Consider the following 6,156-nt stretch of genomic DNA (forward strand, 5'->3'; position numbering starts at 1 on the left):
AGTAAAATTTCCCCCACATAAGGGCTAAAGGCCCCATCCCCCACAACGCCCCAAAAACGTGGGCTTTGAGTGTGGGGGATGCTGACGCCGATTATCAGATCGGACGGAAAATGTTGGATTTGTCCAAACAAAATAACGAAATGCATCAGTTTATAGCTGACAACAAAATGGGAAAACTGAGACTGTGCGAGTGGCAGTCAATTGATACCATTGATTTTGCTTGTCCGTTATTAACTGAAGATGAAGTCCGAAGTTTGATTTTGGGGTTTTATCAGGTAAAATTAGCACCTGGATATACACAGGAGCACACGTCTGATGCGGGCAATTACAGATTTATGTCGCTAAACATACAAATAGCGTGTTGGGCATCCGCTTTTAGAGTCGACATGTATCACAAAAAAACGTACAGGGCATTTGTAAAATTCGGCGTCAGATCAGTTCTGTACTGGTATTGCACGTGCCCTGTCGGTGCAAGAGTGGTCGGTACATGTGCACTTATTATACCTCAATTTTATTCACAATGCTAAACTCCCATAGGCCATCGTGACATAGAAATACTGTCAGACCCAGCGGGAAAAAAATTACTGTCCAAAAAATACTGTCGCCCGCTACCTTAGCAATCACGTGCGGAATGGTAACAAATTATACTGTCCCATTGCGCAGTACGCAGTTTTGCATTTCCGTTGTATTTGGATAATTAAAATTTCGATTGCAGCTGAAACAGTGCTGTAGAATAGATTAATGCCATTATTAAAGCATTGACAAGAGTCATAAAAAAATTCAATTAAGTATAAACGACACGCTTACCTCAATAGCAGCTTTTATCCAATGCTAATAACAATAAAGTTACAACGATATACACTTCCAGTGTCTGTTCTTAAGGTGTTATGAATGACAAAGACACAATCCGAAATACGTTTTGGATTCGTTCGATGCTTTAAACAAATATTTTACTGTTAAAAATCCACCACGTCCATATTGTTGTCCCAAAATGTTTCGTCACCGAAATTATGTCACACGAGTACGTCATAAATTGCGTAATCAAGTGATGAAAATAAAATACGGAAAGCTGGTTCGGTAATATATTTTTTAAAGAAATAATTGACGACTAAGAAAATTGATGGGATAAATCGATTACTAGGTCGGTGACGAATAAAGCGAAGTTCATTTTGCTCGGCCCGAAAATCTTAACCACTCAATACATTAATGCTTGTTCATTGCTGAAATTAAATTCAATTATTGAATATTAAAATTATTTATGGCTCATATAAATTGTTCATGTTTGAATAGTTTGTTCGGTATAATAAAAGAAAAATTACATGTTTGACAGGGTGACAGTAAATTTGTCAACTTTCGGAACGATGTCACATAATGCATGCATATGGAACCACTTACCCCTAAAAACTAATTCCAAAATTTTATGTTTTCTTTGCAACAACTATTTTAACCATAACTTTGATTTACTTGAAAACGATAGTTGCCATTGCTCTTGAACCCGACACCAACGACGCTTTGACAAATGCAAATAAATAGAGGATATTTGTTCATGTCAGCGTAAGATCGATTGTTATTTCACGAGTGATCATAGAAATTATATTTTCACGAGTGTTGCAGCCACGAGTGAAAATATTATTTTTCTATGATCACGAGTGAAATAACAAACGATCTTACACTGACATGAACAAATTTTCTGTTTCTTTTATGCCCCTTTTTCAAGAAAATAATTAACAGCTGTTTCCCTTTCGCTGAAAAGTTACCCTTTCTCGGAGTTTCTCCCGTGGCGTGCCTCAATACATTTCAAAGCACAAAATGACGTCATTAGTATGACGAAATGACGTCATTATACCAGCGGAATTTCCAGTTCCAACTCTTTTACAATGTAAATAAACGGTGAATTTAAGCATAAAATAAAAAGTAAATGTGTTGGATTCGGTGGTATGTCGATTTTAATTCACTCGTGATCATAGAAAATATAATATAAAATTATTTATGATAATCTAAAAATAGAAAAAGAGTTCCGAAAATGTGTTCTTTTCATCGGTGAAAATAACAATTTGTTATTTTCACTGCTGTTATTTCACTGCAGAAATGTCATATTTTATCATTAGGTATAAAAGAAATTAAAATACTTACTCATTCTGATTGTATTGGATAGTTTTTAGGGGTAAGTGGTTGCATATGCATGCATTATGTGACATGCCTCGCTGTTTTAAAGGATTAAGACGCGAGCTATCGATTAAGTGGAGAAAACTCAAAAATATTGTTTGAAAGTACATCCAAGATTTATTCGGATAGACAAACGGGCTCGAAATATTGCTTGGTTATCGGCAGACTGTGAGTAAACGGCTGGACAGATTTCTTTGAAGTAAATATTTTTTGAAAGGTTATTAAATTTCCCATAAGAGGACCAAGGGATGCTTTGGATTAAAGCTGTTTTTGACATTTTTGCGGCCCGCGAAGACAGGTCTATCAGTGGCGTAGCTGCAATTAGGCACAGCGGGCCCGGGCCTACAATTTTTTTTGAAACATGAAATAAATAAAAATGCTTCAACTTAAAAAAACGCATTAAAATGTTGACCCTGAGGGGGTGAGGTGTAAAACAGTAAAATATCAAAGAAAAACAAGCCAAAGTCTTATATTTTCTTGTCTTATTATCTGTTTAGATATGCTTTAAATCTCACCACATGCGTTATAGGATTTATGTGTCATATGCGGGCCTACAGCTAAAAAAATGCAAGCTACGCCCCTGTCTATGATCAATTCTAGTTAATGACCTTGTTATGATTCCAATATCAGAAGAAATTGATTTTTTTGCATGGCTCTTTGTAAATTTTTCTCTCATTAAACATGATTTTATGTATGTATTTGAATATATTGGGCTCCTAGGCCCATATACTATCCAGGGTACGTTACTTCCACCTGTGATATTTTACTTTTAAAAAAACACCACGTCCATATTGTTGTCCCAAAATGTTTCGTCACCGAAATGACGTCACACGAGTACGTCATAAATTGCGTATTCAAGTGATGAAAATAAATACGGAAAGCTGGTTCGGTAATATATTTTTAAAGATATAATTGACGACTAAGAAAATTGAAGAGATAAATCGATTACTAGGTCGTTGCCGAATAAGCGAAGTTCATTTTGCTCGGCCCGAAAATCTTAACCACTCAACATTTTAATGGTTGTTCATTGCTGAAATTAAATCCAATTATTGAATATTAAAATTGTTCATGGTTCATATAAATTGTTCATGTTTGAATAGTTTGTTCGGTATAATAAAATAAATATCACATGTCTGACAGGGTGACAGTAAATTTGTAATCTTTCGGAAAAATACTGTCAACCTTGGCTTCGCCTCGGTTGACAGTATTTCCTCAAGTTGACAAATTTACTGTCAACCTATCAGACATGTAATATTTATATATTATTTTTTATTCGCAGATAATAGATCTTATATGATTGGATTTTCTTAACTGTTCTTTGTAAGACCAAGCGGTCTTAATAGTATAACTTTTAGTTATAAAATTTTCGCATTGAGATAAGACACTCCAACCCGTTTTGCAATAGAATTATTGCAAATAAATGTGCGGTGATTTTATTGCAAAACGGGTTTATTGCAAAACGGGTTGTTGTAAAAAATCAAATTGCAATAAGACCATCCAACCCGTTTTGCAATACATTTATTGCAAAACAGGTTTATTGCACAACGGGTTGTTAGATAGCTCTCATGTCAATCTAGAACTGAGAAACACAATACAATCAAAAACATTTATTTCTTTATTAATTAAGATTTAAAAAAAGTATTTAATTTTTTAAAATTTTCTATATTTGTTAAGCCCATATAAGCCTAGTCCCATATAAACACAGATGACTACGGCAGTCCCAGATCGTCCCTGATCGCCCGGATCAAATAAGTGGACTTTTTTAGCGTCGACGGTCTTCCAAAGGTCATCATTCTGGTAACAACACCGGATCCACAAGGATCAGTCCGTACCATCACGGAAGTTACACCCAACAAACACAGCGGCAACACGGACTGTCCCGGCAGAGGTACGTTCTATTACGGACCAACGCGGCATACACACGGAGTGCCACGGTTAAGCACGGAATCTACACGGACAATCCCGGACTTTTACGACAATGACGCAGACAAACATGGCAGCGTTACGGAACAATCACGTCTTCCCCGGCGGGACTATATTTTGTATAAAAAAAATTGATTTCCGATGATTCCGTCATTCTGCAATCAGATATCTAACGCTTAATATTGAATGCAACTTTTTCACATTGAAATGTTTTAAATCGATATGACACTTATGGCATATGGCATAACATTCCATTTGTATTATTATCACACAGAGCATAATATATCAAATATTATTATCACATGATGTAAACTTCTTAAATTTCGTAAAATATTAGTCCACATATTATTGTTTAAAATTATAACTCAACTACAATAAAATGACATGTTCATAGACTATTTTGTTCAATCACAATGTTCACATCATGTCGTCCTGCCAGGACACAGAGTGTCATATGCGGAAAGGTAGATCGGCATTGATGCGTCGTCGTAAGGTAAAGATTAAGGGTCATGTGGACATAACACGCCTATGTCGATGGTTTCCTTTAGTTCACTTTTATTGAACACTTGAGCATGACAGACTGATCTATCGCTGCCTGCTTCCACCCAAATGAATCTGTAGCAGGTGTCGACCAAGGTCATATGGATTATGGAATGGTAACCCTTGTAGTGCAAGGATCAATCGCGCTGTGGAAACTGTATGCAGATGTGCTTGCCGACCAAAACCCAAGCAAAGTTGTGTAGCTGCTAAGGGTCGCCGAACAGCTTGGCGATATTCTCCCTTTCATGTTTTCAGGACAGCGAATTAGTTCATCAAGTAACTATATCAGTATCGCATCGCAGACCGGATGATGATCTTGGAGTTGGTGTTGTGTGCGAGGCCATACATCAGATAGTGGTTACTGTCCCCTTTTGCTAGGTACCGCAATGTTATTTCCAACTAAATTCCAACTGACAGAGGCTTCTTGTAGTTGGACTCCTTCGGCTTGATTCTGTCTCCAATGCGTATAAGAATGTATTAGTATATCTGATAGCCCATGCGCAGGAAATTAAAGAAGCCATTGGCGTCTTCTTCCTTATGTTCGTCCATGAACGGAGCGTATTGACCCAGATCTTGACTTCTGGCGAGCACTGTTCTGATCTATATGGTTTTCCGTTGTATTCTATTCACCAGTGTTGATACAATCTTTTTCGCGACCTCTATAGCTCTGCCATAGCTTTGCTTCAGCAATCAAGATACTTTTTACAACCTGAGTTTTTTAAGTAGAAGCTTGAATCTTGCAAAAAGCTCTGGCTGAAAACAGTGTCCTAATTGCTATAAAAAAGCTACCACAGTGAAATAGATAAGTCGCAAAACGATTGTTTCAGCACTGGTTAACACAATCAAAATAAAAACCATCTGGGTCAGAAAATGGCCTACCAAAAGACAAGACCTGGGTCATTACTCTCAGCTGATGAAGGAACCGAATAAAAAAGACGTAAATGGCTTCTTTGGGTTCCTCCGCATGGGTTATCAGACATACCAAGAGATTCTGACATGAAATGCAGACAGATCCAAGCCAAATCAGCCAAACTACGAGAAGCCTCTGTCAGTTGGAATTACATTGCCAATTACATTGCGGTACCTAGCATTAGGGGACAGTAACCACTATCTGATGTATGGCTTCGCACACAACACCAACTCCAAGATCATCATCCGGTCTGCGATGCGATACTGATATAGTTTGTTGATGAACTTATTCGCTGTCCTGAAAACATGAATGGGAGAACATGGCCAAGCAGTTCGACGACCCTTAGCAGCTACACAACTGTGCTTGTGTTTTGGTCGGGAAGCACCTCTGCAAACAGTGTCCTCAGCGTGATTGATCCTTGCACGAACTACATGGGTAAACATTCCATAATCCATATGACCTTGGTCGACACTTGCTAAAGATTCATTTGGGTTAAAGTAGGAAGCGATAATTCAGCCCGTGGTTTTCACGTGTTCAAGAGCAGAAAAAAAACATCATCAAGGGAATGGTGTGCCTGCCTGGCTGATCCTGAATCTTCACTTCGCTATGGGCATACA

The sequence above is a fragment of the Dreissena polymorpha genome, chromosome 13 (genome assembly GCF_020536995.1).
Source record: "Dreissena polymorpha isolate Duluth1 chromosome 13, UMN_Dpol_1.0, whole genome shotgun sequence".
NCBI lineage: Eukaryota > Metazoa > Mollusca > Bivalvia > Myida > Dreissenidae > Dreissena > Dreissena polymorpha.